The sequence below is a fragment of the Rousettus aegyptiacus genome, unplaced genomic scaffold, assembly GCF_014176215.1.
Source record: "Rousettus aegyptiacus isolate mRouAeg1 unplaced genomic scaffold, mRouAeg1.p scaffold_m13_p_16, whole genome shotgun sequence".
NCBI classification, from domain to species: Eukaryota; Metazoa; Chordata; class Mammalia; order Chiroptera; family Pteropodidae; genus Rousettus; species Rousettus aegyptiacus.
Window position 1 is genome coordinate 1051752 of NW_023416291.1, and position 27212 is coordinate 1078963.

General features: G+C 48.1%; 1 protein-coding gene across 2 annotated transcripts in view; it reads right to left on the minus strand.

The window, feature by feature from the left end:
• Positions 1-27212, minus strand: part of TRAM1L1 (translocation associated membrane protein 1 like 1) — a 242873-nt gene that overhangs the window by 16591 nt on the left and 199070 nt on the right. The window lies entirely within an intron of this gene.

Here is a 27212-nt window from a genome sequence, read left to right on the forward strand (position 1 = left end):
CAGTGTTTTGCAACACCGGATGCGGCTGGACAGGGAAAACCGCCAGTTCGGCGACAGGCCCTTTGGCCACCAAGCCCCGAACTGAATTTTCTCACTCTGGCTGGCAGGAAACTCAAGTTTCACTATTACGGTTTTAACATGTAATTTTTCTGAAATTCACGTATCAAAGAAACAATTTCTTTCCTAGATGCTACGATCTCCTTCAATTCACATCAGTATGCAAATTTCCCTTTGAATCCAGAGCAATTGTTTCTTCTGTCTAATGAGATCATTATCATTACTCATAGAGTTAAGGAGTGAATTTTGGAATATACGTTTCAGAAGAAAAAGTGCTCCCTGATTTAAAGAATGACGTGAACGTGAAACTGAGACTGTCCTTACTGGCCAAAGAGGCAGCCGAGCTGGGTACTAACTTCTAAGACACCGAAGTGTGCTGATCAGCAGACGGCGTGCCCGCATTGCCCGGAACAAACCAGCCGAGCGGGACTGGCCGTGGCGAGTGCTCCCGTGTTCAGGGACGTGCCCGCGTGTTTTTCCATAGAAAGAATTCTCCATCTCTCGAAGGGCTGCTCGCTGGAGAGTCCCCCCTTTCACGGGATCTGGTACAGTGTGTTTTCTTTGATTTTCCTAGCTGTGACTCAGTTCTCGGCTCTGACTGCTCAATTTTGAGTCTATGTGAGAACAAAATCAGTAAGGAGTTAGGGATAGAGCTGCAAAAATCAGACCATCAAGAAGTGAGGGAAAGAATCAAACTTGTTGAAAGCCGTGAGGAGGAAACAAGCGCAGTGCATTATGGGAATTGTCAAGCGATCATTCGGAAAAGCGCACATTTACTCTTTTGAAACCGTAATTTTAAATATAGAATTCAGCCGTCTTCTTCTAGGCATAGATGATATGACTGTGATCATTTCGTGACATACTAAATATAAAAATACTTGTGCAATTTCTGAGCTGTAACTAACTGGGAAACGAGACAGATTACATGTTTACAGATTACTTTGTGCAGACGTTGGGAAGCACGGGACTGTGATCCCTGGAGGAAGGGGGACAGTGAGGAGCGACGAGCCCCGCAACTGCCCCGCTTTTCTGCCTGGAAACACCTTCGGGTCTGCTGTACAGGGAGATGAGACCCAAGGAGAGAGACAGTCAGCAGAAGCCGGAGCCACGGCACAGGTGGGCAGAGGAACTGTGCAGAGAAAGGTGCTTAAGGTGCTCCAGATACGTGCATAGACGCCCCTAGAGTCTGCTGCTGGTAGTAACCCCTGCGTGCGTAAGTTGGAAATACACGAGGCCAAGCAAAAGACAACGGAGGAAAGGTAAATTCAAAATCCCCAAGAATTCAGACAGGACTGGGAGACCTTCGCGCTGGAATGGTCAGGAAGTAGAGTGCTCTTGCAGCTCCCAGAGCCTCCGCGTTAGGCGGAGCCACCGCTGCAATAGTGGCGTTGAACTTGCCCTGGGACGCTAGTGCACGCTCATCCGCACAGTTTTTGAGAAGACTTCAGAAGGTCAGGTGCTCAACAAGGAACTCTGCTGCCTGCCAGGAGAACCCAGCCCCCGGCCCGCGGGCCCTGTGCTGTCCGGCATCTTTAAGGTGTGCAGCACAGGCCCCGGGGGCCTCTCCACGCGGCATTGGCGCATCCTGGAGCAGCGGCTAACGCCCTCCCATGGAGCTCTCTAGTGAAAAAGGCAGAAACGCCGTGGCCCTTCATGACCTAGCATTGGAATTTAAATCGTATCAGTGTCATCGTCAAAGCAGCCACAAGCCTTTTTACTTCAAGGAGGGGTGGCGGGAGGGTGGCGAACAGAGATCACCTCTTAATAATAAGTGTACCCAAGTATCCATGGCTAAACTTTTAAATAGCCACATTCTCTTGAAAATAAACTGTTTCCTCTCACGTGAAAGATACACTGTTCTGTCCCCATGCAAACGAGTTTCATGCCAATAGAGCAACAAGCTCAAGTTTATTACCTACAAGCTTGAAAGCTAAATTAGGTCCAGGCGCAGGAGCCCCCCTGGGCCCTTTCCTCTGTCACATTTTTTATTTGAGGGCTTATGAAGGAAGGAGACAGGGTTTCTGGCTCCCACACATCCAAGGCACAGAAGTGAGCAAGTGGGAAGCACACAGCAGCCAAAGGTCGACAGGAATTACGAGACCGATCCCCAGGTCTTGGATTTGAATCCAGTCTTCCTCCACGGGAAGTGGTGGAAGACTTTATATTCGTCCTTCAAAAGCATGGATTAAATACATGATACCATAGGATCTCACTTATATGTGCAATCTAAAGAATAAAACAGACAAAACAGGAACCCTCAGACACAGAGAACACTTTGTTGGTTGCCAGATGGGAGGGGGTTTGGGGGTGGGTGGAAAAGGGGAAGGCGTTAAGAAGCACAAATTGGTAGTTAAAAACTGTCACGTGGATGTAGAGTCCAGCACAAGGAATGTAGGTAATAATATGGTAGTAACTATGGTGCCAGGTGGACTCTGGATTGGGGTGATCGCTTTATAAATTATATAATTGTCTAATCACTATATCATACACCTGAAACTACTATAAAATAGTATTTAACATCAACTACAATTGAAAAATAAAAATATATCCAAAATAAAAATAAATTAAAAAAAACATTACAGGTTGATTTGTTTGTTTGCTGGTTTGTACATTTTAAAAGATAAATGACCCTAGAAGCCAAATAATGTTAATGTGTTAATGTTAATCTTTCTGATGTAACAGCTGATTACACTATTAATTAGAGTATTAATTACTCTATGGTACTTCAAGAAATTAACATTCCATCGACTAATTTACAGTAAAACCCAGATCAAAATGGAAGTATTAGTGTCTGAGTATCTCACATAGAGAACTGCTATGCACTGGGCAAAGTATATTTTAAAATACTAAATTGATTTTCTTATAAGAAACATCTGATTTAAAAAATCATAATGAAAGCCCCACTGTAATTTAGGTATTATATCCTAAATCAACACCAACAGTTTTTTCTATTAGCTACACAACGTAACCTTTGATGTCTGTGTTTTATAACTTAACATTAATGTTTATATGAATAGCTTAGCTAAAAAAAATCTTTTAAAAGACTTATGTACCTTTTTAAAACATAATTTCCCAAAAGAGATGAACTGACATTGATTCTGACTTTGTTAAAATAGTGAAGTACATTAGAAACTTTATAATATAGACACTGCCTGTTCTTTCAAGATTTTTCTATCTCACAATGAAATATGTGTGTATCTATATATATATATATATTTACTTATATACCTCTATCATACCAAACTTTTAATAATTTAAGTTTTGATAATTCAAGTAATTGAACATTTGAATGCTAGAATTCAATAGCATTTGAAGAAGCAAGCTATGGTAGAACGGAACTACATAAGATAAAACCCAAGTCACTTTAAATCACCGTTTATAATTACCAGCCATAATTGACTGAGATCGGCAAACACTTAGCTCTCTTAACAAAACATAATATGGTTTAGCTGGTGCATGAAATTAAAAAGTCTCTTGAGATTTGACTGATTCAAAGTCTTGAATAATTCAATTAAAGACATATTTACTATGTTTAAATCATTTTTATAGCTAAGACATATTAAAACATAGGCTTTTAAAAACACAGTATGTGATACAATTGAATATTTAGTGGATAAGGTAAAACCTCAATATAGCATTTCCAAATTTTAGAATGCCTATGTGCAAATATGTTTGCTAGCAAGTAAAAATAATATGAAACGTTATTTAAGGATAAACTCCTTACAGGGTTTCCAGAATTTCTTAATTTTATATTCAGCAGTTTCACAAATACCTCTCAAGGTGTCTGAACATAAAATTATACTTAAAGTCACATGAAAAGTAATAAATGATCATTTTAGCATTTTCTTGTTACATTTCAGTGCTAACATAGATGGAAGATCTGATAGTAACTTAAGTATTTTATTAACATTCTAACCAGTTAATCAAACTTCAATAAAGCATACATACAGATAAAATTATTTTAATACCTACTGGAAATGCCATTATTTCTGCAGAAAAAATAGAATTCTCATAGTTACTTAATGTATTAACAGATGTCTCCTTCAAAGAGTTATGATGTAGACTTAAGGGTCATAAAACTCTAGAGTAATTCAAAAATTTTTCTGACGGTGAATATCCTTTTCATTTTTTTTACTTCTAGTCTACTTACATTCTACTTATATGCTCCTTTAAAATGTGCTTCAAAATATTATGCTGAGGAAGACTAATAGTCCTTTATGTATAGCTAGTTTATATAATTAATTTAAATATGCGAAGTCTTCTAATAAAGCACGTATTACTGGTTATTTGTTTGAAAGTGAATAACTATTAGAAACACTGAAAAATTAAAATAAATGGGCCCCAATAATGTGGGTGCGTTTCCAGCAGACTGCCATTTACAACGCCCTTCCTCTGGTCAGAAGGGCCTCTTCCTGTCCTGCCCAGTCTCCCGGGCTGGTCCTGAACCTCCCCATCCAAACCCTCGCTGTGTGATGCGCAAGCAGCCATTAGAAACAGCTACTTCCTGCAAGTTTCACCAGGCGAGTGAGCTTAAAACATGGATTGTTGATGAATCAGGATAGGAAAAAGAATATTTAAATTGATTCTGAGATTCTGAACGTTTGTTAAGCCCTGACATAAAATTGATTCCTGTCTTCAGATCACAGAGAGAAACTGATTACACTTCATCTCTCCACGCAAGATTCTCAGACCTATTTCTCCAGGATTTAGACTTCACGATCCTACAGGCTCACTCTGCCCTAAGGACACGCGACTGGTCGGTGGTCAGGCCGACCCACACCCGCTGGGCCCTGGGGACGCCCTCTGCGGGGACACCCATCGCCGCGGCGACCTCCACGGGGCGGGCGGGCCTGCTGCTCCCCGCTGTCTGGAGGAGGCGGAGCTCGTCTCGTCCCCACCCTGTCCTCTGAGGCACCGCGTCCTTCACGTTAGAGACGGAGACAGCGGATCGCCAGGTGCAAGAGCCACCAGGCGGCCAAGCGAGACGCCAGGGCAGGTGCCCGACCCGGGACGGAGCGCCCGTCGCCAGCCGGCAGCCGGCACGCGGGGCCACTCACCCTCCGTGCTAAGCCGCCCGAACAGCCCCGCGCTGGTCTGAGACCGCGATCAGAGTGTGGTGACCTGTCCTGTTGTCCTTGCTCTGCATATCTGGACAGTTCCATCAACTTTTCTTCTACTAAGGCAAGGACAGAATCGTGCGGGCGTGGAATCGTGCTACGAGTGATGAGAAGAGCTCACAGCAGCGGGAGATTATCGGCAGCGCGTGCGCACTACCGCCCTGCTCGTCTGCAAGGAGCCACGACGCAGCACTGCTAGGCGTCTGCCTAGCTCGGGACACCTCCAGGCGCTGTCCCCGCGCCCGCCCCTCCCCGCTCGCCGTCAGCTCACGGGCCCGCTCCAGTCCCTTGGAATGCGTTTCGAACCTGACGTTCAGCTTCACAAACTGTTTCGGCATCGTGGCTGACGGAGGCAACCGAAGACGCACGCACGAAACGTAAGAACTACGTGCTGGGGAGAAGCAAAGTCTGACCGCCGAGGCCGTGGCCCGCGTCCTCCCCTGCGCTCGCGGAAGGAGAGATCCCTTCCCACCCGCCACTCTGCGCGTGGTGTGGAGAATGTACAAGGGATTGCTTTTGAATGATTTCATAAATAAATGAAAATGTTCAATTCATTTTTCACAAGGGAAACATGAGCGTTCCCAGAGCAGGAGCCCAAGGCAGAGTCTGGCGTGAGTAAAACCATTTACTGTCCGAGCCCTGACTTGCCGCGCCCGCTTAAGTCTTAACTGGTTTTCCATGATATGGCTTCGACAAGTCCCATGCTCTGCTCTAGAGGCAAGCCTGCTTTGAAATAAAATTGTTTAATTGTATTTACTCCGAGTAATCATAGCATCGAATTTATTTTTTAAAAGCATTTTCATTTACCGTAGTGTTGTTACTGCTCACAATTTTTTAATAATCTATATAATAAGTGATGGAATTCAGTTTTTGCAAGAACGTTTTTTTCCAATATCCTCAACTTGAAAAGTTAATACTTGTTTTTCCTAAGAAATGATAAATTGGGGACAAAAGAGAGACCTTTAGGAATACATAAAGCGCAATTAATCTTCCTTCCAAGTACTGGGTTTCTAGGTGAGTTAATGCTCTTTAATAAATCAAGCTGGGAATCTCAAAGATGAACAAAACACGGGAGCAATGGAGCGCCACGTGAACCGTCGTAGAGCATCCTTCACTCTTTTTATTATAAAATTAATTCACAAGAAGGAAACTTTGTAAAAATTATTTTCAATGTTAATTTTCCCAGAACAGAAAATACTTTGTATAAAGGAGCAAATATTTGCTATCACGGTAATAAAAAATACATACAAAGCAACCGTGTTTATGTGAAGAATGTCGGCCCTGCAACGGACCTCAGCATTAAAATCCCAGCGGGAGCCCTTGCGAATGCAGTGGCTAAGAGGTTCGCCCCTTGAGAACTCCAAAAGACTGGACATGAATTATTAATCAACAGACCCGACCTGTGCCCCAGAACCAGAGGGACAGGCAGAGTCCCCGCCAACCAGGGCAGCAAGGCCCGCGGTGAGCGTCGGGGTGGGGAGGTCACCTGTAACGCAGAAACTGTGGGGCCTCAGGGCGGGGCCAGTCTGGGAGGCGATAGCCCCGCCCCCCGCCCGTCACGCGCCCCCACCTTGCAGAGTCCTACTGTGGGGGGCCGGGCCGGGACCTCAGGAACCGCGGAGGAAGCGCCTCCTGCCCCAGGGCGCGGAGGGACACGGACCATCCCACACGCGGGGGCGTCTCCTGTCCTCGGCAGGCTCGCCCTCCCTGGGGAGACGAGGCTTAACTAGCACCACTTGAGGACACCCTGGGGACACTCAGCGGCAGGGACCCTGACGCTCCACCGGGGAGGCGGAGACCCCACGCCTCCCCTTCCAACCCGACCCACCAAGCGGGACCCCGAGCGGCCCTGTGACGACCACAGTTCAGGGGACTGACTGGCTCCCAGGGACCAGGACCCGCCACAGGGACCCATCGCCCTCTGCAGTCCCCAGCTGTTAGTTACACCACTTCTGCTCAGGGAGAGGGGACGCGGGCGCACTGCGCACCAGCCCGGAGCGCTGTCCCCAAGGCGGCCTGACCTCAGGAGATATGTGAAGAGCGGCCACCAGGCTTTGCTCGGAGCCTGACCCACCTGGAGGAGGGAGCACCCGACCCCAGGCCACTATCACAGGGCGCTCTGGCCACACGGAGAGGAAACTCGACGGCGAAGACGTGTGCGCTTCACAGACCGACGCGGCCCGACGGGGGTGGCGGGGCACTGAGGCCAGTCACTGGGGGACACGGGGCCCCCGCAGCCGCCATGGCCGGTCCTGCCCCGCACCTGGGTCCCGCTGTGCAGACGCCACGGCCAGGCGCGCCGAAGGGCACAGCGCGCGGCACCAGACGTGGCGGGGATGGGTGTCGGCATTACCAGCCCCCCCCCCCCCCGTTTCAAACGACTACGACTGATACGCTGGGGACCCTAAGAGATGAGCGGACAGCACGCAGACCGCATGGGCGCGCGAGCGGGGACCGAACTCTAAGAAGGAACCATAAAGAAATGCTACCGACCAAAACCACTGTAACAGACAGAGATGGGCTCTGGCGGCCTTTTACACACACACACACACACACACACACACACACAATTATGCATTCTCTAGATACTTTAACACATTTATTTTTATGGTACAATCTTACTTGCTTTATACTGGATGTGTTTTAGAGAAATTAATCTATAAGAAATAAAATATTAGAGCTAGAATAGATGTTCACGCTGTCCAGGTAAACATCATTTTCCTCGAAGAAAACGCTTTCAAACTCATTGTTTGCTTGGATAAATATTCGGAGTCGCAGCGAGGCTAGGCGAGCTCATCCAGCTCACCCATTTCCTGGGCCAACCACAGCACCCTCCTCGATCTCCCTAACAATTAAACCTTGAATTGCCGAGTTGGAAAGAAGAGAGGAAAGTGGATGGTGGTAAAAGAAAACTCTTAAACTGTTAGATGACCCAAACTGCGCGACCGATGTACGGAATAGCAAATGACACGGACGGCAGCGACGTTCACCTTCACGTTCACGGGGCGAAAAGCGCGCGGATGCCTGGCCGTCCGTCTAGGCAGTGACGTCACCATCGGACGCCTCCGGGGGTCCGTCCGCGGCCTTGTAGCGGAGGCACAGGAAACACTGCTGATTTGGCTTTCACGAGCAAAGATAACTATAATTTGGCACTTAATGTCCATTCTCCAATTAGAAAAAAAATTGAGCGCGGAAAATAGAGACAGGCAGAAGCCTCTCATTCTCCCGGCCTTTTTCACAGAGCCAAACATTCCGTTATCCTCAGTCTACAAATGTCCATGGTCCCTTCTGCCAACAAAACCCAATTAAAACTCTCATATCTAACTACCCTAGACTAAAGGTCTTACTACCTTGTTTCTTCCATCACTTTTAAGATAATTTCTTTGCACATTAAAAGTTAATCATGTTACTCACAGGCATGAAAGGCTCCCATACTGTCTGCTGCTTTTTAGTAAGTTCGAGCTAGCTTCCCTTCTCTGCCTGGCTCTAAGCTCGTCTCTGCGTCAACTCCTTCAGGCGCCCTTTGCTGCCTCCGAATTTTCCAATAGTTTATCATTCACTTGCCCTCTCACTTGAAAACAAGTCTCCCCTGTCCCTTAACTGGTTAAACCCCATTAAGGCTAAGCTAAGCTACCGCTAGTCATTCAAAACAGTTATTGGCTCTCTGACTTGTGAAGGCACATCCAAACCGTCGTTTAGCTTTGTCACACTTTTTTCTTTTCTAATTAAAAAATACCTTGCTCAGCCACTGAAATTTGAAATCCATAAGCAAAACTGTAATATCCTTTAATTTCCATATTCAGTGTGCCCAATCACATATTTGGTGTAGGCTTGGTACTTCATAACTTAATGAGCGACTAGGTTACTTTATCAATCATACCAAGAATGACACCTGTTTTACTGTGAAAAAATCGCACGGTATCTCTGCAATCATCACTGAAATTCTAGGCAAAGGTGTAGATTTGAAGTACCTGACCAGTGTTAAATATTAAATAAAGCAGTTGTTAAGTATCAATATAAAACCACTTTCCACTTAAATTTCGCCATAGAATAATACATTTAGTGATCTTAGTGGTGGAATTTATACGACGTATAAAACTTGGAGAAAGAAAACCTTTGCCGGGCCCCTGCGGCTGCAAACGCGAGGCCTTCAGGGGCCAGTGGCGATGGGGCCGGTGTCGCTGTGCCCGCACGGGGAGGGGACGGCCGAGCGCAGGGGCCGCCGCCCCGACCACACTGGACGTGCTGGGGGAGGACGCGCGGGCCGCGCCCACCGCCGTCCGGCTCTGACCCCGGCGAGGGATCAGCGAGCCCCCCCCTCCACGAGCGCGGACGAGCACGGCAGTCGTCCCGGGAGCATGCGGAGGGCGGACCCTGTGCACTTCCTCGCTGGCGGATGCCACGTCCCCCGGGACGCTGCGTCGCAGTCAACCTGAGGGCCCCGCACAGGCCCCTGCTCTGGCCGGCACGCAGCGTCACGGACACACGGGCTGCTGCTCAGGTCCGGGAATACGGACGCCGGCTGCCGGCGCGGGGGGTGCCGGGGCGTCCGCTCTTCTGACCCGTCAGCCGGAAACCCGGGGCTCCCCACTAACCTCTCAGACACCGCGATTCACTCGAAAGCCCAGAACCAGGGACACGCCACGGTCACGCTTACATCTCATTACAGCAAAAAGGACACTCACGGGGGATGGTCTAGGGGGGCCCAAACTCCAGGCTCCCCTGTCCTCCCTCTGGGGTCAAGACACGTCACCCCTCCCCCCCATGCTACCGTCACAACGCGCACAGAACCCGGCTGCGCAGCGGAGCCAACGTCACCCTCCCTCCGCCTCCCCCATTCTGATGTGTCACAACGTGCCCGGAGCGCGGCTCCGGCTTCGTGTCACGAGCAGGGCGGGCTGAGTCACTGGCCGCGGGATTCCAGCTCAGCCCCCATCCCGCACCGACCCGACTGAGTGAACTGTCTAGGGCCCCGTGGGAGTCGCCTCCTTAGCATGAACCTGAAGGTCCCACCGAGAACAACAGACAGGGCTGTCACCCACGTGAGCCCAAGGCTTTAGGGTTCCCCCACCCCCCCCACCACCACCCAAGAAGCAGAGACAAATGTCAGCAAAACTCTTTACTACACAAGAGTTACAGCGAGCCCAGGCCCGTTCTCACCGTGGCAGTGGCCAACTGGGTCTGGCTTAGATGTTGAAAAATGACAGGGAGATGTACTTTGTTTCTACCATTATGTCAAATTGTTTTATCATTGTTACTTTTTAAGTATTAGTTATATTCTACTTGACAGAAACATGATCTGAGTTACAGTAAAACTCTTTGTCCACAATATATATCAGTTTCCAAAAAATTCCAACCCAATGTTAATTGCTTTCAAGAAACAAAACTAACTTCCACCATTTAGAAACTATTCCTAGAGTCACTAACTCTTCAAATTGGAGGTTTCTGGGCTTTTTTAAATTTTGTTTTCCTTTTGATTAGGCCCCTCTCCAAAGACTGTCAAAATTGTTGTTAGGCTTGTAAGACTAGGTGATTTCACCACCTGGCATTTTTTTTTTTTTTTTATGAAACCACCAAAGGGTAAAAATATATATATATACAAAAATAGAAAAAAGTAGAAACCTTTATTTGCAGAAAAAGAGATGTCCCTTTGGAGAGAATGGAAGAGAAATGTTTTCATAAAAGAGCAATTTTGAGAAAATGGTAATCTCTAAAAATCAAGGACATGCTTCGTAAATTATTCTAGTTCATTTTTTTCAGTCTACTTATAAAAAAGAACAACTTCACTAAAAATAAAATGCCTTTGTGATGTGGAATGTTCAATTATGACTTGGGCTTTGAAACGGCGTAAATGATTTTCAGAATTTTGACCTTAAATTATATTTCAAATTGCGTAAGTAGCAGTTACAGAAAATTATTTCGGAACTGAGTCTTTGCTGCCCGTGAGCTGCGGCAGGTGATTACAGAACACGACCCTCTGGACTGGCCGGGGCTCTCCACAGAAGCAGAGCCCCTTGGTGCTTTCAACATACCATGCCCTTCAAATCGGTGAAAGAATATCAGGAAAACACAATGCCCGCCCTGCGAGAAGCAGCGTAGCAGGATGGCGGCGGGCTGCGGGGTTGGGGGCGGGGACAGGGCGGCCACGCGGGCCGGCCACCTGCTCCACCTGGCCCAGATGCGCCAGCCCGCCCGGCGCTGGGGGCCGTGGCATGGGGGGCCACACTCGTCCATCACCCGGGACTGTGGACACACTGAGCACCTCCTTCTCGACTTCTGCAAGTTTCGGAAGCCCCTAAAGAGCACTTTTAAGTAGAGCAATGAATTCTGTTCTTCATTAACTTTAATTATGCTCAGAGACCCAGGAATCTTGGCGCAATCTGAAAAAACGAGGCTGCTCACTGAGTGGGTTTTCCCCAGTTCCCACACATCGCAGAGACTCCGATGCCATCGGCGCGGGTCCCACGAAGCAGCAACGACCCCGCAGAGATCCAGAGGGAGCACGTCACAGGGCACAGCCAAGTACGGAGGGAGCGGACCGAAGCACGCGTAACCACCGGCTGCACCTCCCCCCGCCACCCCTTTCATGCACGTGGAGATGCATCTCAGGGACAAAGGGTTCCTGGAAAAAATCACCAGGATCACATCTGCAGCTGATCGAGCGGGGAGCGTGACTCGTTTCGGTAAGAAGGAACCTTCCCCTCACCATAGCTTAGCTTTTTTAGGAAAAAAAAAAAAATGTTGTAAAGCCCATGTTTGAATTGTACCGAATTATTCACTGAGCGGCTACTCTGCGTGTTTCTTCTATGCAAGGAGTCAGGATGTTCTGGAGAACAAAAGTTCCCCATCCTCACGGACTTAGTGTCTGGAAATGGGCACGAAACAAGCAAACAAACAAATGAACAAAACTCGGACGACAGTAAAGGCTACGCTGCCGAAAAAAGCACAGCGAGGGGCGTCGGCAGCGTCAGGTGAACGGCGGGCCCCGTGCTGCACGAGGCTGAGACGTGGAAACTCACGCCCACGTCCGACTGGCCCAGGGGCCCGGCGTCTCGGCTGCCCACTTTGTGGTTATTCTACACCAGAAACAAGTTTGGAGTATAACGGGAACAGTCACTCGTGACATAATGCCAGAACAGTACTCACAACACTTACTTACAGTCCACAGGTGGAAGGCTCTACAAACACTATTCTAAAAGTTGATGCAAACAGAAAAATAAAAATAAAAAAAACAATTACAGAAAACAACAAAGCTACTTTTGGACGGAATGGAACTTGTCTGAGAAGCAGAAAGCAGAATTAAGGGACCAGAGGTCCAACCGGAGGGAGAAACTGTCTAAACAGTGTAAGCGGTCCTGTCAGGGGGCAAAAGTCACGAGAGCATAATTGCTAATAATCTCATCAGCTAGACATGCCCTAAGCTGAAAAAGACCAGGACTCATTTCTCAGGCATGTTCATTAAGAAACAGAGAGATAGTCTGGAGTGAGAGTGATAACTGAAAAACCGAGTCATCTCCTATTATAAGTATTTCACAGTAGAATCTTATTATTTATAATACCATTCCTTAATTATGAATATTAATATTATTATTTTTAAAATATTAAACTCATTGCTTTTTAAAATATATCAAACAATTGTAATTAACTTTCTCATACATGCTCTATTTTATCCTGGGCAATTCACCAATCCTTCGACTCTGAGTTTTTTAATTGAAATAGTGAATGGGATGACAATATTTGAAACACGCCGTTACTCTATTTACTAGATTATATTATACGCTGACAACAGACATAATCGTTATAAGTAAAGGCATTCAAATTGAGAACACACAAAACTCCTGGAAGCTGCACACCTCGCTGCTTCCTAGCGAGAGCAGGTGCCTCCGGGAAGGCGGGCTTCTCACTGAACGTGCTCTCCTTCATGACGGCACCGCGCCTCTCTCCCCTGCCCACACGGCTTCCAAAGCTGAGAAGTCGGGGGCCTGAATCTGAGGGCCGTCGGGGTGTGTTCAGATTTACAGAATGGCCTGTGAGCATGGATTCTGGAGCCGAAACGCCTAGAGCTGACTCTCGACGGCTGTAGGCAGGGTATGAAGAATGAAGACTAAGGGACGACTGGACCCGTGTCCTGAGAGCCAGCGAGTTCGCAAGGCGGCTGAACTCTGCTCTGGCTGAGGTCTGGTGCCACCCAGCTTTTGGATGATCCGCTAATACGTCTGATCAATCACCAGGCTTATTCTCTGCACCTAAATTCAGGATGAGGGCGAGAATAGCGAGGTCTCACTCGTGTGCAGGACACTGTTGGTTACTAGCTGCTGTCCAGGTTTCTTTAGAATCTTTGGAAAGATTCCAAAACTGCTCATAAATCAGATAAACCAAATGTTTTATTTATGAAATGTGAGTATACATTTCATTAGAGACAAATATACAACACAAGGGTGGCCTGCATTATCTAATCGTCTTCTGATACTTTTTAAAAGAGAACAAATGATCATTGATTTTATCTAAATTAAACTCATAAAACTCATTTAGGTAGAGTAGGTCCAAAGAGGAGCCAATCAGAAATGTAGTCTATCTGGCAATCTTTTTTAGATACCAGTGGTTCATAACGGCATTAAAAGTAAAGCAACTATGCAAACGACACAGGCTCATTTGCATGCGTCACGTCACACGACGAATCTCACTGTCCTTTCATGCAGAGCCCTGTTTCGGTGTCATTATCACTGACAGGGTGGTGGTAAGGAAGGCACCATTAGCTTTTGGAAACACATTTATGAGCTACTCATCAATTATTTACAATCCTAGAGAAAGCAGAGAGACTCGTTTAAATGCACACATATTTACAGAGGCTCTAGCTATCACCGACACCGATACAAGTGAATCGGAAGAATGTGTTTTATGTCACAAAGCCAAGGTAAAACCTGCCTTTCTTAATTGGGAGAACCTTGACTTTTCTGGAAACTTGTGTTAAAAGAAAACTAAGGTTACTCTTTAGAAGTTAATTAACTCAGGTAACAATGGTTTTTAACTCGGAAAATAAATAACACTAATTTATACTTAGTTTTGAAGTGATCCTCATTCAGATGTTTTTAGGCTTTGCTTTTATTTGCTATAACGACAACACAAGTCAAGAATCACTTTTATTTTCATGTGTAATAGTATTGTCTGAATCTAACCTGAATTAACTACCTTGGGTCTCAAAAAATATATAAATTGACTCCCAAATTATTTACATAAAATGAGATTTTTATGTAAATATTTTTGAAGACTGAACTTTAAATGAGGAAAAATTTGGAAAGAGCATATTTATCAAGGTTGAAGTATTATTTCTACTCATACTATTAAAGGTTTTGCGGGTGGGGTCTCAAATCACACCTGCAGTTTCCAATTACGATTCTGCTATTTCTTTTCAATTTATTTTGGGCAATGCATTTAACATTTCTGTTTTGCTTTCTTCTTCTGTACATGGGGGAAAAATAACAGAATCCACTCTGCAGAGGCTTTGTGGACGTGCGTGATAATCTAGGTAGAGCACACAGAGAAAGCAATGGTGTGACTCTTCCTAATTCAACCGAGGATGCTATCTTTCCTTAAAATTTATTATAAAACATCGAAATCCATACAGAAAGTTTAAAGTGCATGAAGACAATTAGAATTAATGGGGAATATTAAATATAACTACATAATTTTTAAATGCATGGCAACTTATCGACATAAGCAAAATAAGAAACCAAATGAAATAATGTACTTTGGAGACTAATATTTAGTAATTCTAGTATAAAAGAGGCATCTAAAAATAGAAGATAAACAGGTACTAACCCTAAAGAAAAACAAACTAGAAATATGAAAAGAACAAGAGGTCTTTTAACCACATGAAAAATGCTCAACCTCTCTAAAAAGGCAAAAAATGAAAATGGAAATTAAGATAGCATTTATTACCCATCAGATTGGCAAAACTCCAAAAAAAAAAAAAAAGGCTTCTATTTGGCAAAGCTACGGGAAATTCTCGCATGATGGGAATAAAAATTCGTACAATCTCTATGAAGGAGAATTTGACAGTAACCAAAAAAATTGCATATCTACTTACTCTTTGGCCCAGAAATCCCATTCCAGGAATCCCTATCCAAGACCCACATGGCGTATAAGATGCCTGGTGACAGCCACCCTGAGAGCAAAGCGAGTGGCCATCAGCCAGGGACTGGCCGGATCAACGACGGAGCAGCAAGAACACAGCGCTGAGAGCCATAACCAATCTTAGACTATGGCTACGACCTCTGTGGAATGGTCTTTAGAGTATATTATGCATTAGAAAAAGCAAAGTGAATTAAAGTGTTTATACGCTCAACACCATAATAAAGATGTTAATACAACCACGTGTACGTGTATACGTGTACATATGTGCATGACTTCATAGTACAGCATAAATGATGCTTTTCTATTAAATATGCTTTACTACAATAAGCCTTTCTGATGCTGAAATAGGAGAAGAGCCCACAACTGAGACGTAACCGAGTGGCGTGCCATGCCCCCACCCTCCGCCCGCTTTGCTGCTGCCGGGTTCCTCCCTCCGGTGGTAGAAGGCTGATGTTCACACGCTCAAGGGGATCTGGGTCGGGCACCTAAGGAAAGGCTCTGCTGGGCCAAGGTGGGCAGCCGTCAGGTGCTGCGGCTACCGAGAAAAGGGGCTGCAGGCGGCGTCCCTCTGGGCGCGTGCGGCAGAGCCCACGACACTAAGCGTCCCAGAGTCCCCTGCTGACCGGACACGTTTCATATTTGCTCCCAAGAAAATATCTAGCCTCAAAAGAAGTAACTCGAGGTGTTTCCGCTTGTACACCCCAGCCAATTTTAAGGTTATCAGTGGTTGTTTGCTCTAAGAGGGAAAAGAAATCTGTGACCAGGTAATCAGGATGACTCTTCCTGCCACTGAAAACCCCTTCGTGCACGGGGTGGCGGGGGTCAGTTCTGTGATGTCGACGCAGTGTGGACACTGGCTACTGGTGACAAACAGAGTAGAGCTGAATCGATAGCTCCTTCTCCTTTCTAAAGCCTTTTTGGATGACACCACCTTTTCTGACTTAAAGAACAAAGCGATTTACTTGGGATTGTGGTTTTAAATCCAAACCACGCATCGCAGCTATGAACACTTTGTCAGATGTCACCTTCTTATGGGCTTCTCTTTTGTCTACAAACTACAGACCAAAATATTCCTGATGAATATAGATGCCAATATTCTCAACAAACTACTGCAGACCAAATTCAGCAGCGTGTTAAAACCATTAGCAAGCAGAATTCATCTCAGGAACGCCAGGGTGTTCCGACGTAAGATAATCAGGCGCTACATGCACCAAATTTATAAAACGAAAAAAAAATAACAACCCGTTTATCTCAACTGATGCAGAAAAACCCAAAATCCAACACTTTTTTGACTGGAAAAATACTTAAACTATGAACGTTAAAGGACACGTATGAAAAACCCAAAGCTGACATCATACTCAATGGTGAGAGACCAAAAACTCTCCCCCGAAGGCAAGGACAAGGACAAGGGTGCCCACGCTGGCCACTTCTAGTCGACATTTAACTGGCATTTCTGGCCAGAGAAATCGGGCAGGAAAAATAAAGTAGGACCGGGAAACGCGCTCCACTGCTGACATCTGCCACCGCTTCGTCGTGGCTACAGAGTCCGGTGAGTGTGGCAGTTCTGTCCTAGTTTTAACTAAACCACTCGTGTCTCTATCTTGGATGATTCTTAAACGGAGTAACCCACATTTAAATGCACTCAAATGTATACTCAATAATACTGTTATTGTTATAAACATGTGGACGAAATAACTCAATGATTAGTTCCCCCCAAATCTATTTCTTAATATAGAATTCTTTAAATAATATTTGACCGGAAAGTCATGAGTTGTAAGTTTAGGATTAAAACTATTTTATTCTATTTATGACTCGGGAATAAAGACACGTACATATGAAATTCTCTTGAATAGTGAGGGATTTAAGTGGGCGTGGCAAAGCGATGCTGGGACCGGAAGCCGGAGGAGGAAACGGAGGCTCGGAGCACGGCGGGGGGCGGGGCGGCGGGGCGCACCTTCGCGTGAAGCACGTGCCCCGGGCCCTGGACAAGCACCCAGCAGCCAGGGGGAGCCCTTACTCAGGTGACACACGGCTTCCCTTTGTCCTTCCCACCCTGGGGCAATGCTCGTGCTGCCGACATCGGGCGCTTCCCTGGTGTAGCTTCCCGGGCCTGGGAGGCGTCTGTGAGGAGCTACAGTCACCTCCGGGCCCTGCACCATGTGCCTGGGCGAGGCCACCCGCCGGACCTCAGCCACCCGGATGCTGGCAAATCACCGGGGCGGCTTCTACGTTTTTGAAACAAGCAGCAGGAAACTTCCTGATTTGAAAATCCATCTGCTGCACGAGTGGCTTTCTCCATTTCTGTGGCAAATACCAAAAATCCTCAGCAATGCGGGCCGAGGAGCTACTGCTGTCTGAATGACCTATTATGCTTCCACTCAGAGGACCCTAACTGCAGCTGATAGGCCCGAGAGTGCACATTTACATATGGCTCCTCTGAACACATCTTCGTCAGGGGAGTATCCTGGGATTATTAACTGTAGCGTATCACTTTCCTTACATTTATTTTCATCAAAATCAGAGCCCAGTAGCTTTTGCTTATTCAATTTGTAGGAGATGTTTGCTCTCTAATTTGGAAAATGCTCATTATAAAGTCAATCAGCCTTATCAGATTTACTTTCTATCAAATAAAGTCTGACTTTTATATATTCCCATGCCCATGAGAACTGTGCATTTCTGAAAAAGCAACCGCTGGATGCGAGTTAATCTCATGTTCTCACACAATGCTTAGAAAGGTACTTGTTATCCACCATCCTGGTATTAGCAGGGTTTACCACTTCAATGGCTCTATTCAGATGAGGACGCGACGTTTCATCGACCAGTGCTTGTTAACGCTGGCGCCACATTCCCACACTGCAGTTCCCGGAGTGGGGGGCCATGACGCCCACTCCCCGGCACAAGCTGTTTGCTCCTTCCCACGGAACTTCCTCGAATGAATGTGTCCGCATTTGAAAAAACGAAAACAAAATACTCCTCATACTTGTGGCCATTCCTTACCATAACCTCACCGGTAAGGCCATTTTGACGGCTGCAACTCAAGGTATGAGTCATCGACCAGGATCTGTTGGCAACCTGAGCAGGTGCACCAGGAGAAGGTAAGGTGCGTCTTCTCCACACCTGTCCCCGCGGCTTGCCAGTGCATCCTGGCAGGTTTCCTTTACGACCTACGACAGTTTCCTGACGTCAGTATTTCAGATTTTTTGTTTGTATCACAATTCTTGATTTCTGAATCGGTATATCTTTTTTCATAAGAACTAGGAAACAATATATTTACATGTACTTGAGTTACTTTCTCCAAAAGAAAATTCTCACATAATGTATATACAGTATTTTTAAGGAGAAATTATTGAATTCCGGGTAATCGTATGCATCGGTTTAAGTGTGGCTTTGTTCTTGTCAAAGTAAAAAACAAGAACCTGGTGTGACTTGTTTTTAGTACTAGTAGTGATTTTTGACAATATGTAGAATACATCAGAATGCACTAATTAAATCTGGGACCAAAACAATCTCACATTCCTCATTAAAGAAAGCTGATCTTCTGTAAAATATCAAGACAAATAAGCTTATTAAAACTGGTATTTACAATGGAAATATCATCGATCCTAAAATAGACTATTACGGTCCCAGAGCCACAGCATGTCTGGGTAATGACATCTTTATAAATTCACTTAATGATTGGAGAATTTATTCTAGTATAGTAAAACTTGGATGCGGGGGTTATATTATCATGTTTTAGACTTATTTTTGAGTATTCTTGGTGTTTTTTGAAGCATTTATAAGGATATTAAGATGACGGCACTGTTAGCCGGGAGCAGAGCTGGAAGGAAGCCTCTGGAAAGGGGGTGTCGCTGGGCCGTGGCTGGGTTTCTCTGCTAGAGGCTTCGGAGTGAGCAGGGGTCAGGCTCCGCAGTGGGTCCCTGTGGCTGGAGACGGTCTGGCTCCCAGTTAATGTGTACATATATAATAAATGTAATAATATTTATCTATAATAAATATAGACGCATAAATATATCTGGGTCTTCTCAGAACATTCTAGAAGTCTGACACTGCTCACTGATCCTACTGAACACTGAACCTGTACAATCTATGTTTCTGAGCCACCGATGTTTCTTTTTAAAAAAAATACGCCTAAGTATTTCTCCATAAAAGCGTCAAGAAAAGTGCATCCATGCTCTCACACGCAAAATTCCCTACGGATTCAAGGCTTCGGGGAAGCTTCGAGCTCATCTAGGGCACCCTCAGCGAACCGTGAGTCGCGGCGAAGTCCCCCCACCCGCGCCCCACGACCGCCGCCTACAGGAACAGGTGTTCTGCTTCTTTATTCCCCTGAGCCGGGCGCAGGGATCTCCGCCACCAGCCGCGCGGTCACATCCCTCGAGGCAGCGTCTGGGAGCCCCTCCCACACAGGGACGGCGCCCCACCTGGCCTCGCTCCTCTTGCACAATTACCATGACAGACGCTGCAGACGCAGCGCCTCCCACACTAAAAATAAATAAATAAGTGCATTTGGCGACTGAGAACCTTCCTGCATTTTCCGTCCTACCCGAATAGAATCGGGCCTGCGGTCGCGGCCGGGCGCCCGCGCGGCGCGGTGTCATTTCAGGACTGGCGTCCACCACGCTCGTCACCCAGAAGGAGAGGCCATGCCTCGTGAAGCCGCGTGTCTGGAAGAGTTTCCTGAGCAGAGTGTTTTCCCTCCGGCTGTACCTCGCGGGCCTCACGGCGGGCCGCCCCGCCGGGTCCGCGGAGCGCACGGCGCGGAGGGGCCACGCGTCCGGCCCTGGCTCGGCGCCCGCGCTGTCTCCCCGCAGGCTCGTGCGTGGGGCTCGGCACGGCGACGCGGCTCACGCCCTGCCGTGCAGGCTGCAGGAGGGGACGGCGGGGGCGGGGCGGCGCGGGACCCGAGAGCTGCTTCGCCGGGGCCACGTCCCGAGACGCTTCCCGGAACGCGACACGCTTGAAGGCCCGGGCCACGGGTCGCTGTGCGATCGGCTGTGCCCCGGTCGGGAAGCCGGTTCAGCAGCCCGACAGCCACGGAGACGCCACCTGCCGTGCGCTCGTGGGCGGGTGCAGGCCGGAGGCTGGGACCTCCCGATCCCCCACAGGTGACGTCCCGAGCCTGTCCCCCGGCGCCGCGGCGTCCCCTTCACCCCTCGCGCCCCTCGGCCCCGCCTTCCTTCCTGCCCCCCTGCTCCTGTGCCCGGGCTCTGCCCGCTCGCAGCGACTACGCGATGAAGTCCAGGGATTAACGTAGGAAGGACGTGTTCTTATATATTATTTCGCTCCCGGCAACACGTATCCGGCCACTGGCAGCGGAGAAGTCTACTCCGAGTGGCTCGCACGACGAGGAAGGTCACCGCACAGACCGCGCGTCGGGGCGGGACGGCGGCCGGTCCCTGGGGGCTCGGGGAAGGGACCGCGTCCCGGTTCTTCCCATTTGCCTGCTGCTGCGTGCTCGGTGTGGGCTCCGTCCTCCGGCTGGTGGCCGTCACGGTCTCCGCACCTGACAGCATTTCTCGACACCGCGTTCGTAAGAGAAAAGAGGACGGTTAGGCGCGTCTCCCTCGGACGAAGGAGATTTCCTGCCCGTCTTCCAAGAGACGTTCCTCTGTCTCGTTAGCAAGAACAGCTTCATTTGCCCCGCGCCAGAAGTGGCACTGCTGTGACTGAGGGCGGCTGGGCTCCCTGCCCGCGGAGGGGGCGGTCGCGCCTCGTTGTCATTTACGGATGTGGCCCTGAGGAGCATCCCGCAGATCGATGCCGCTCTTTTCCTTTTTAACGATTATTTTCCCCCATGCGTTTCATTTGTCTCTTGCCTCGCCAGGCCTTCGGGTTCTCCATTTTTCACTCCTGCAGTGTGTAATTTGTCTACTGGACAAATTATCCACACCCAGATTGTCAAAATTAGCATATCTCGTGTACTTTTCCTCTTAGACACTGGGGCTGAACCCTGAGCGGTTAAAGTGAATCTCTCTTATATTCTCCGTCTCTCCTAACTTTTTGAACCTATAAAGTAATAATAAAAAGTCGTACTATCTTTATCTGCTAATTCTTACACCCTCTCCAGGCCTGTGCTTGTTTCTACTGGGTAATTCTGATTCTCTGCATACCAGAAAAGCCCTGGATGGTAACGTTGTGAAGTCTGTGTTTTTGGATGGTAGGTATTTTTGTGTTTCTACAAGTATTCCTGGGCTTCATTCTGCGTACAGTTAGATCTTTTTTGGGTCTCGCATCCTCTCGCTAGGTAGGATCGGGGCAATGCAATGCTCGGTCTAGAGCTAAGTGTCCCCGACTACTGGGGTCAGACCCTGCGGTCTCTGTGCGGAGCCCCAGGAGCTGCGCAATGTCCAGTCTGGGTCGGGGCGCGAGGACATGCGCTGTGGCCAGGCCCCCTGGGGCCGCGCCCCCCGCGTCTTGCAGCCTCCGGCCCCGCTGGCCGTGCCGGCTCCCCGCCTGGCGCGCTGGGTGGCCGCGGCCCCCGGCACGGCTGTCCTCCGCCTGGCCCTTCGCCCTGCGGACTCCGGCGGCCTCCGTCTCCCTGCACTTCCAGCTCCATCTCCCCCACGCAGGGAGCCCCCACGCTGCCCACCAGCTCCGCAGCTGCGCCTGCCCCGGCGGGCCGCGCTCCGGGGCACACCCGCCCGGTCTTCCGAGGACCAGCGTCTCCCACGGCCTGCCGTCTGGCGCCTTAGCCATGCGTATACGGTGTTCTTCCACTTTCTAGTCTCTTCTGCTGGTTTTTTCCAGGCGCGAGGCGAGCGCGGAAACCCGTTCCTTGTGCCGTCTTTACCAGAAGCAGCGCCGCCCCACCTCTGCCTGCGATTTTCGTCTCCCGCAGCTTTGTGGATTTGCTGCCTCTGGGAGAGGTTTTTGACCGTCATTTTTATCTAATTTTCGTTTTTACATTCCTTTCCAGAACGTCTGTTTACTGTATTATCATCCGTTCCGATTCTCTGGGCGAGTCTGCATCTCCCCTTTATTCGCTCAAGTGCACCCTGCGTGTGCATTTCACAGGCCCGAGCGTGGTCGGGCCGCCCCAGGAGGCCCTGGCCGTGGCGTCTCTGGGATCCGGGTGTGGGTGCCAGCTCCCGCGGAGGGCCTGCCCAGGTCGGCTGGGTCACACACAGCGATCTGAACATCCGCGCACGTGGCGTGCGGCCTGGAGCGACCTTCACGTCGGTTTGCTTCTTGCAGACGGACACGCGGTGCGTCAGCGGTCCCGGACCACGTGCTGAAGCTTCAGGATTCAAATTCTCCAAATCTGGGCTTCATACCCTGCAGGGCCAATTTCTTTCGAGTGAACGATTAGATCTAGAAGGGTAAGAATACCTTCTTGGGTGTCAGTTAAAAGCCTGGGACTCTTGGGAAGCCCTCCTTGGGAGCCCCAAACTAAAAACCATATTTCCTTCCGCCCAGTGGTTCTTTATCAGGTGTCATTTTGTCCCCAATGGATACTTGGCATTGCCAGGGACGACCTGCTGTCACAGCTTGGTAGAGAAGGATGCTGCTACTGGCGTCTTGTGGGCAAAGGCCAAGCATGCGCAGGACGCCGATCATTCAGTCCGGGTTTTAACTCTGCCGAGGCTGAGAAAACCTTCCGCGCCGGGGGAGACTAGAAACCTCCCTCCCACGTGTCCTGCGTTGCAGCTTCTCAGTCATTACGCGGCAAGAGCCACGCTCACAGCGCTGGCCCCTTATTCTTTTGGTCCCTGTCTATAATTCTTTCCTGTTTCCTTATGTCTCGGCAGCCTTCGACCTGATGATTTTTTCACATATTTTTTCTAGGTTGTCGAGTTATGGAGCGGCCAAACACCCCTAGGAGAAGGGTCTAAGATCTCTGTTAAAATGCACCCAGTACTATATTCACATTAAACTTTGCTGCAAGTTTTTGAAGAAATTTTTAAAATTTTGCTTTTGACACAAGAGGTACACTAGATGTCAGTGATTTCAAACTAGTCCAAAAATCACATCGAATTATATAAATTATATCAATCCTACGTGTCATATTTTTGAGAGATTTTAACATTTGGAGCAAAATTATTATTCTAACTTAAAACACTTTCCGTGTTTAAAAAAAATGGTATAAAAACCTTAAAGTTTCACAGAGATCTATCATTTAATGTGAATATTTTAACTACCATATATTTAATTTATTACCAAAAAAAAAAAAAAATGCTTGGAGGGGAAGTCTGGCAGTGGTAAAAGCCAATCACTGACAGGAAATGATCTTGCTGCCGTTTTACAGGACTTATAAATAACTTCCACGTCCCGTGTGAGAGCCGCCCGAATGGCGGCTGACAGGTGGCTGACAAGGGCGAGTCCTCCTCCCCTTACGACACTAATTGCAACAAGCCTCTCCCCACAAGCTCATGAATACGGAGCATCTCAGGGCATCCGGTGACGCTGTGCAGTGTGCATCATTCTGATGTCTGACCAGAACCATTTGCTGAAGTGACTATCAAAAGGCCGACCGTAGGGAAAAGAGTGTCTATGTGTTCGGTTATGTAAATTATATTTGTATCATTTAGAAGCATCTCCCGATTTCTTATTTTAAATTAAAAAGATGTTCCAAGGTTGAAAAAGAATATAGTTGATTTCCCTTAATTAGCTTTATATTTTCCAAGATTTCACAATACTAGGTGATTATGTTGTAAAAAACAATTAGTTTTAATACTTTAAGCTTTGTTTCCTGTCCTTAATATATTCATGCTTGTTTTTTCCATATATTGATATATTCACCGCTGCTAAACATACAATTTTGCCAGTGACCTGACAAAATCCTAGAAACTCACGAGATAAAATCAGCAGAAACCTAGACGATCGACTTTTCATCTAAGCATTATAATTGATACCTTGGCACGTCCATGTACTAGGTTGAATAGTTTTCCCTCAAAATTTGCGTCACGTCCACCTGGAACCCTACTGAGAGGGAAATTTGGACACACAGGCCCAGAGACGCACAGGGGAAATACCACACGATGATGTGGAGGTGATGTACCCACAGGCCAGGGACGGCCAGAGACTGCAGCAAGCCCCGGGAGCGGGGGCTCGTCCTGCCGGGGACCTCGGCTCCGCCCACACCTGGATTCTGAGTGTCTAGCCTCCAGAGGGGGAGGATGAGGGGGTAGGGGGTGGTGGTGGGGTTTGGGGGTGGGGTGGGAGGACTTATCTTGTTTTAAGCCTCTCCCCATTTTAAAAGTCAGCCCTAGAAAACGCAGCATTACAAAGCGACCAGAATGTTCCAGTGTGTTCCCAGTTCACGTTTTCATTGAACCCTAAACAGAAAGTAGCCACTAGGAACTTCGAAAACCTTAGCATCAAAAACACCAGCGTTTTCATACACTGCATACCCACACGTTTCTACTGGCATTTTTGGGTTTTGAAACTTGGTGCATCTTTATCATAAATCGACGTTGTTTTACCCCAGAAAGGCATTTTCAGTGCGAGGCAGAATAAACGACAGTGTTTCCTCTACAGAAATAATTACTTTTATAGTCAACTTCAGAATAATATGCTCTGTATCCAATAAAATGCGTATTTAGAAGTCTTCAAAAAGAAGAGCAAGAGGCAATAGCCCCTGGTGTCCGCAGCCTGCACGCGGACCGCACCGCACCACGCCCCAGCCGGGTCTGGGAGCCGCGGGGCCCATGGAGTCGGCCCCGCGGCAGAACCAAATTCCATCGACCTGTTTCCTTTGAAATCACGATGGGTGACGGACATTAATCAGCACTGTCCAAGCTGCTCGTATTTACGTAACGCTTTACAGAACACGTGGAGCATTTTAACGCACATGTCCCTGGATGTCCTGATAACAGACCGAACAGAAAATTGCTGAGGAGTTTTAAGTTTGTGTCTGGCCACCCACACTCACGGGCCAAGGAGTAAATCCTCCAGGGCGAGATGTTCTTTCTAACATCAGCATTTTAGACTGAACCCCTGAAGGGACAGTGAGACGCACTGTGAGCACACGCACACACGTGTGCGAAGGCCGATCAGAAAACGAACTCAAGGCCTTTGGATTTACTAAAAACGTCAGGTCCCATCTCCTCAGGTGTTCACATTCCGTCCCGTTCTTCACGTCACCGTCGCCGTCACCCCTCAGGGCTGGCATTTAAGGAGCACCTATCATGTGCGAGCACCTATCATGTGCCAGGCATTGCTCTTTCTTCTCTTTCGCAAGAAAGCATCGTGGTTCCCCCCTCCTGGGGGAGGTGTCCCAGCGAGATGGTGCCTGTCCCCAGCCAGAGGAGAGGGGAGCGCCGGGGCGGAAGCCCTCGTCCTCGCCCCTCCGCTGACTGCGTCGATCTTCGGCGCTGGGACAAAAGGAAAGATTTTTCTCGCCTTTATTCCAAACCCGGCTGTGCTCGAAAACATGAATAACTACAGAGGTACACTTAGAAGCAAAATAAACCCCCAGGCGACTTTGGTGTCCTTTGGAGAATATGGTTCACTTTTCATTTTGAGTGTTAAAAGTTACGACGATTTAGCCATAATTAGAAACATTCTAAATATACGTTTATGTGATATTAATCACAAAGAGAAAGATGTAACTTTAACGGGGCGGGGGGGCGGTCAGATACCACGGTAACCGAGGCGGCCGTAAGGCGTGTTGTCGGAGGCACTTTGCTAATGTCCTTCCTTGCGGTACCTGTCGTCTGTGAGACTCCTTTGTCGGTTATGATTTTCTTCTCATCAGACTTTTCTTTCTCCTCCTCCTCCACATACCTGGTAACTTTTGGTTAGGTACTAGGCATTGTGCACTCTACCTTGATGGATACGGAATGTTTTTATATTAATCTGAGCGTGTCCTGGGACAGGGTGAAGCGCCGTGAAAATGGTTTCATTCTTTCGAACCCCCCTTTCAGCTTCGTCAGGCGGGGCTGGAGCTGTGTCTAGGACTGATTTTCCCCACTTTTATGGCAAGACGCTGAGGCCGTAACTGATGCCCCCCCCAATATGATGTTCTCTGCTGGGATGTTTGAAAGCAGCCCTTGTTCTGCACCCTCTTTAAATACTAGACTGTTACTTCTCGTCCTTTGCAGAGGCTTCTGCCTTGGTGCCAGGCTGTGTCTTCACTTCACGCTCTGATCAGTGACCAGCTGGACGCCCGGGGAGGCCCCTCTGGCTGCGCTTGGGCTTGCGGGTGGCTCTCTCCTGCAGCTCTCAGCCCGACAGACTGCCCAAGAACCCCGCCCCGTCACCCCCACCCTGGGAGAGGGCTGGGCTCTGTCCGAACTTCCCCTCCTGGCTCCTTGTTGCCTGGGGCGTGGGGGTGCGGGGGGCTTTGGGGAGCGGTGGGTATGCTCGTTCCCTTGACCGTGGGGACAGTGGGGAAAACGTGCCCGGGCTGTTCACGCTGGGTGCTTCAGATGTGTGCTCTGACTCACAGGCCCATGAAGCAGACAAGCCACGGCAGACAGGATGGCCTCCGTCCAGGACAGGTGACGGAAGGGGAGGGGGTGTGCTGGCTGCCACAGGTTGGGAGCGAAGGCCAGAAAGGGGTCCGTGCTCATCGAAGCCCGCCTCTCGCTGTAAACGGGTGTTAGCTGACCTGCGCTTACTTTTCGGTCAAAGCTTCTCATATGGTCAAATGTCATGATTTTTTTGCAAATGCTGAAAGGAGTTTAATAGGAGTGGTGAATTAATTTTGTATATTTTGTTAGGACATAAATAATTGATTTGAGTAAAATATCCACACAGTGGCTAATTCTTGATACAAAGAAACATCCATCTTGAAAACATCCCAGTGTAAAAAGTGCTCGATTCTTGGTTGGCCGCGTGGATCGCGTCCCGGCACTTGGCAGTATGCCCTCGGGGACCGACCTCGGCGCCCCAGGGCCCGCCCGCAGGGAAGGATGCAAGCTGCATGCGACCCGCATTCTGTATCCAAAGAGAGACCTAAAA